This window comes from Xenopus laevis, chromosome 5S (assembly GCF_017654675.1).
Source record: "Xenopus laevis strain J_2021 chromosome 5S, Xenopus_laevis_v10.1, whole genome shotgun sequence".
Lineage (NCBI taxonomy): Eukaryota > Metazoa > Chordata > Amphibia > Anura > Pipidae > Xenopus > Xenopus laevis.
In genome coordinates this window covers 21,562,710-21,569,780 of record NC_054380.1, presented here as the reverse complement: position 1 = coordinate 21,569,780, position 7,071 = coordinate 21,562,710, and the positions used below count along the sequence as shown (strand labels likewise).

The window sequence follows — 7,071 nt, the reverse complement described above, 5'->3', positions numbered from 1 at the left end:
TATGTAGAGCCACCTTTATATTTGGTCTGTAATCATATATTACGATCTTATTTATCATACAGTCTAAAAACACTTTTATTGAGAACCACAAAAAGTGAGTGGTGTGTGTCATGGTTAATGCAAGTGTTGCCTGCGCAGCTAAGAAGAAAAATAGGAACAAATGCAACAAAATTCAGTGCCTCCTGTATTTCTTTGACTAAAATTCACTGGTTTTCCTATTCTTTAGATTCCCTCTTCAGAAATAAATTTTTTGAACTTTTTATTTGTAAAATTTTGAATAGGTGGGAGTGAAGGGGTAAGGGTTGGGGATGGGTACTACAGCAGTTCACGTCTAAATATCAGTTATTAGAAACCAGCAAGCTGTGACAGGTACAGGTATGGGACCTGTTACCCAGAATACTCTGGAATACTCTGGACCAGGGATTTTCTGGATCATGGATCTTTCTGTAGTTTGGATTTTCATACCTAGAAAAATATGTAAACATGAAATAAACCCAATAAGGATTAATAATTCCGTTATCCTCCATGTTTGTTCATCCGTTATCTTTGCTTACATGGTTTCAGGAGTCAGAGCCAGCAGTGCAGAGACTATAAATAGCCAAAGAGGTACTGCATTCAGCACAAAATACAATTACAAATATCTTTAAAACCATTCGTTTTTTTTTCTTTTATGCAATAAAACTATTTTTGGGAGGAGATCCCATTTAAGATAGTGACCTCAAACTTCAAATATTTCCTTTTTGTCATGATTTGGCCGTGTAGTTTAAAGGGGACCTGTCAACCAATTACAAATTCTTTTCTGTCATGTTAGTTAAGCAAAATAAATGTTACCTACACATTTATTACATAGTAAGTTAGGTTGAAAAAGACACATGTCCATCAAGTTCAACCTTTTAAGTCTATATATGACCTGCCTAACTTCCAGTTGATCCAGAGGAAGGCAAAACCCCATTTGAAGCCTCTTCAGTTTGCCTCATAGGGGGAAACATTCCTTCCTGAATCCAAAATGGTAATGGGACCAGTCCCTGGATCAACTTGTACTATGAGCTATCTCCCATAACCCTGTATTCCTTCACTTGCTAAACACCATCCAACCCCTTCTTAAAGCTATCTAATGTATCAGCCTGTACCACTGATTCAGGGAGACAATTCCACATCTTCACAGCTCTCACTGTTAAAACCCCTTCCCAATATTTACGCAGAACCTCTTTTCTTCTAATCGGAATGGGGGACCTCTTGTTAACTGGAAAGACCTACTGGTAAATTAAACATTAGAGAGATTATTATATGATCCCCTTATATATTTACACATAGTTATCATATCATCCCTTAAGCGCCTCTTCTCCAGCGTGAACATACCCAATTTGGCCAGTCTTTCCTCATAGCTAAGATTTCCCATACCCTTTACAAGCTTAGTTGCCCTTCTCTGTACCCTCTCTAATACAAAAATGTCCTGTTTGAGCACTGGAGACCAAAACTGTACGGCATATTTTAGATGGGGCCTTACCAGTGCTCTATACAGTGGAAGAATGACCCCCTCCTCCCGTGAATCAATTCCCCTTTTAATACAGCTCAAGACCTTATTTGCCCTTAATGCTACTGACTGGCATTGCTTGCTAAAGCCAAGGTTCCATGTTTAATTTGCAAAGGACTTTTCATTATGCAGCTTTTTATGTGTAGGCGACAGGTCAGTTTTAATGGCAGTCACTAGAGGGCAGCATAAGACACAGAATAACCAATCTGTAAATCTATTTGGAAACCAAGCTCTCTTATAGAATGATCAGGTTTTATTATGATTTTGGCTTTTATATATAGGTGCGCGTTACTTGGTTATCGTTTGGATGTAATAACAGTAAATATTATAGTGCACTCTGTAACGCTTCCTTAGGCTAAATAAGAGAAGTGCATTAATAGAGAATTCCTTTTGGTTAGTATGTAATAGCTCAAGTGCCAGCACCCTCTGCCACACAGCTGGTAAAATATCCTCCAGCTAGTGCTTTAATTACTTTTCCCATTGGCTTCCATAGAGAACAGCCATGGAAATATATTCTATAAAAAAATATTTATGGTTCTTCAGCTTAAATCAAACCGTTATACAGCAATCAACTGTTTTATAATTGCTTTGGAGCTGAATGGGCAAAAGGGTTTCAAGTATGCAATGGGTGTACTTTCATTTTCTTTTCTGCAGACCTTTCAGAACTGGAGGATATAGAGATGGGAGTGCAACACATTTTAGCTGATATGTTTGCTACGGACAAAGATACTCTGCAGCACATCAGGAATCTGTAAGGAAACCTACATATTTTACCTATATGGTAAATGATCAAAATAGAAGCCTAGGTAGACCGGTCTGGAGAGGATAAAATGAATGAGTTGATGGCATCCTTGCCCAACAGAGTTTTAAAAGTGAATGAACGATGAGTACATTAAATACAGTTGGGCATGTACACATAATTATTGGTGTTTAATTTCATGCTATCTAGTAGGCAAACTGCCCATTATTAGTGATGGGCGAATTTATTTTATACAAGAATTCCCATAGGGAGGAAGCAGACCAGACACTTGGCTTTGCCTTTTAGAACATTTTAGAATAAATGTTCTAAAAGGCAAAGCCAAGTGTCTGGTGTGCTTCCTCCCTATGGGAATTCTTGTATGGAAAATTGGCTTGGAAGTAGCTGGAGGAGTTGAATGCACCCTATGGAAAGAGTTAAGTAAGTAAGTGGTGTGCCGAAGAAAATGTGTTTGGGGCGAATATATTTGCCAGGCGCAAATTTGCGGCAAATTCTGCCGATTCACCGCAGGCAAATAAATTTGCGAAACCACGGTGAAAATTCGCCGGCTTCAAAAAAAATTGATGCATGCATCCGGTTTTTTGGACGCTGGCGCATTTAAAAAAAAATGGACGCCGGCGTAAAAAAAACGGACACCAGGGTCAAAAATGGACGCCAGTGTAAAAAAGGAGACGCCGGCACCGGCAACGTTTCACGAATTTTTCGCAGATTAACAAATTTCACAAATTTTTGGCAAAGTGAAACGCCCTAAATTCGCCCATCGCTACCCATTATTCAAAGCCATTTCTTGTTGACCAATCCAAACTAGACCACACATGGGATATGCCAGAGATACCTTTAAGAATGCCAGCATATGGTCACTGAGCTGCTCTTCTATTCTTTGGGTTTTTGTTGTAAGCAGAGCAATGTGACAATCCATTGGACACTCGCCAAGGCCACAGGAAAGGGAAAAAGAAGGGAACGTGAAAGATGTGGACAAGTTCCATTTATACCACGACTCTACTTGCAGTGTAAATAGAATCCAACATCATCCAGTGAGTACATCCGTTTAAGCCCCACTTATAGAATTGGAATCAATTGCCATAATTGGTCATGAGAAAAGTCATCATGGCGACGTCTTGAGATGTATGACATGGTTACTGTTGTCATGGCAACAGTGTCAACCATCCTTCTGGTTACCGATGCTGTGGAAATTCTAACTTTGGTGACGGATGCCATGGCCATGCAATAGAAACTGATGTGCTATAGAAAAAGCTGCATTAAAAAAGAGCGTCTTGATAGGTGGTTACTATGGCAACCCTAGCCATGGTAACCTGTTAACTGTGCTGACTGTTGTTGTGAACATGGCAAACATTTCCATGGAAACGAATGCCACAGCGACGTGGTCCCTGAGGGAATATGTTCTGTATCATTTAGGGAGGTCTTTATATTGGAGTTTAAAAGGCATTTGCTTAAAGTGGACCTGTCATCCAGACACAAAAAGCTGTATAATAAAAGTCCTTTTTTTTTTTAATTATAGCATTCATATCTGTTGTAAACTCATTTAAAAATCTCAGCTGCATAGAGGCGGGGCAAGTAATTACTTTCACTTTCCATTCAGCACTTCCTAGATGACACTTCTCTCCCCACATTCCCCCGTTCTCTTTACCATTTAATTGTGTAACCAGTACATGGGGATGGACATCCGATCCCCCATTCTGCTACACAAACAAGATTCTGAGATGATGTAAGGCTTATCCACAAAATGGCTCCTGCCTTCTTGCTATAATTATGATTACCAGACTAATGGAAACAAGATTCAAATAATTTTTACAGTCTTATTAAAGTTTGGATGAATTTTTTTGGGTGACGGGTCCCCTTTAAAGGCAATGTGCAGACTTCACAGATCGGCATGTTTTAATCTGGCACTGAATAATTAAGATTTATTTTAGGCTAAAGGGCAATGTAATAGACATTTCAAAGACTGCACCAAGACTATTTGCACCCAATCAGCAATTTTTTTTAGTGGCCTCTTTGAAAGTTAACGTGATTGGTTGCTGTAGGACACCTAGACCCAATGAAAATATTGTTTGTCACATTAACCACAGTGTTTAAAATATTCTTTATTCTTACTCTTCTATGATCTGTAACTTAAAGGGATCCCCCCCATGTAAGTGTACATAAATACAAGAGGTCCTCTGCACTCAACCCATTATCAATATATTTAGGACATTGAGACATTTTGTGCCTTAAAGGAAAACTAAACCCCCTTGCTAATAAAAACCCTACCCTTCATAGTCCCCCCCCTGCACAGGTGTTCACACAAGTAAATGCCCCTAAGCTGGCGCTTACGGGTGCCATCTTTACAGCACTTCGGGTTTCTTTAGCTTTCAGCGCATGCGTAGTTGTTCGGGACTGGAATATTGCTACAACCGCGCATGCGCTTAATTTCTGAAGATTCCCAAAGTTCTGAAGATGGCTCCCGTGAGCTGCGCTGACTCTACAATGAGGGGTAATTATCAGCTCTGGGGCATTTACTTGTGTGAACACCTGTGCAGGGGGGGGCAGGGAGGGGGACTATGGAGGGTAGGGGTTTTTATTAGCAAGGTTTTCCTTTAAGCTACTAAAAAATTGTCTTACCCTTTAAACAAAACAGGAATTGTTTGTATATGTGTATATATATATATCTGATTAAATCATGCTTTTTTTTAATAATCAATAAGCTCCGTTTGTGGTCGGACTTTTTTAAATTAAAATCGGAAAAAAACGTAATTTTGATAAATATGCCCCATAATGTTGTAGTAAGGCAACCCTTGTGTACCTAAAAGGGGGTAGTTGGCAAGTTATTTGCCTTTCTGGTCTGTCTCTTCAGCTTTCAAATGTCCCTGAAAAATTTAGCGGTTATTTAGAATCCAGTCTTGTCTTCTATTTGGCCCTTTCCCCCCTCTCTCCCTCTCTCATCAGTTACTCGGCCCAGGCTCGTGTTTGTGGTGCCAGGACCCTTCATCATCATCATCATCATCATCATCATCATCATTATAAAGGTGCCAAGTTGTACAGATTACAGTGTTGCAGAGCCTACGTCCTGCACAAAGAGTATTTTCTAATTATACTTCAAATTGTATTTTATGCCTACCTCACTATATTACATTTCTCCTTCCCGGGAATCCTGCCAACAGAAATACATCTAATGTGCAGGTGTTAATGGTACAGACTCATTACTCTGCTCTATTGCCTTATAGTGAGGGGCTTGTTTCCCTGTTCACCTCAGACATGACTTCAGCCTTATACATTTCACTCTGGGTCCACTGGGCTTCACTATTGAGTGGCAGCTCTTTTACACTTTCTGGAAAGGGGGGAAAAAAAGCTTTTTAACTAATTACCTTTTTTTTTCCTAGACAAGTTAATTTATTGGGAAATTATACTTTGCATTTTGCTTAATTTATTTTACATTTTCCTTTAGGTATGTGATAATTTAATTTGTCTTTTTTTTCTAAGGAATTCTCTGGTCTGTTCATAATAACTCCAAAATCAGGCACATAAGTTTTTTAAGATTGATTGTTTTTCTGTTTGTAGCACACTTTAAATGGGTGGGTCACCATTAAGTTAACATTTTGTATTTTCTTGTAATTTTTAAATTGGCCTTCGTCTTTTATTTTTTTAAGTGTTTTTGAATTATGGGGTTCCCTGACTCTGCACTTCGGAAAACGAATCAACGCATGTGATTAGCGCTGACGGTTTTTCATTTTAGCCAGCGCAGAGTCAGGGAAGGCGTTTGGGGAGATTGGTCGCAGCAAAAACGAGGCGATTAGTCGCCAGGCGACCAAATCTCCCCAAAATGCCCAGTGTGGCCTTACCCTTATTGTTATTGATACTTTTGTATTACTTCTCTTTCTATTCAGGCCTCTCCTATTCATATTCCAGTCTCTTATTGATATCAATGCATTGTAATTTGTACCAACCAGCAACCAGATTACTGCAAACTCCCGAATAAAAAGCGAAATAACTCAAAAACCACAAATAATAAAATAGTTGCAAATTGACTCAGAATATCCCTCTCTACATCATACATCTGCAAATTAATATTTATGTTTAGAGGTGATATTTTAGAAAAAGGTAAAAAGCTGTTTCTTCTATTTCTAAGTTATTGTTGATTGATATATGAATATTAATATTTAGAGGTATTTTAGAAAAATAAGTTATTGTTGATTGATATCCAAAATAGAAAATAATGTACACAAATCCTTCTTTGCTTCTTCCTTATTACATCTGTCATTTCTGTAATGAGTATTTTTTTTTTATTTAAACGTATCCCATCTTGATATATTTTACACGTTTTAAAAGCTCCTGTTATACTTTGTGTTTTATCTTAATCACTTGCTAATCAATCATGTTAAGACCTCAGAATCCTACTATGATGTAAACAGTGCGTTTCCCATCGAATCTCCAAGCACTGTGGTGTGAGCATTGTTAAAGGGCAAATCAACCCCAAAATAAATATTTGCCTGAAAAGAGATCTTAATTCTAAGCAACTTTCCAATTGCACATTTATTTAAAGACACAAAAAGTCATTGCTTTTAAAAGTTATTAGTAGAAACAATTGCTAATGAATGAAGCGTTTGCTTAACTCCTGCTTGTAACTGTTTAAACAATGTTGCAAGAGTCTGAGTTCCCCAGTTGCTGTCTGTTAATTAGCTGCTGTGCCTTACATTGTATCAACAGTCTGAACCAGCAGTGCAGGTAATAGAAAGGGACAGACACTGCTTTCATTAGCAATACATATACAAATATGGGTTGACAT

At 38.3% G+C, this 7,071-nt stretch overlaps 1 pseudogene; it reads left to right on the top strand.

The window, feature by feature from the left end:
- The first annotated feature begins 554 nt into the window (after positions 1 to 554).
- The window catches only part of LOC108717392, a 93,100-nt pseudogene continuing 86,583 nt past the window's right edge, over positions 555 to 7,071 (top strand).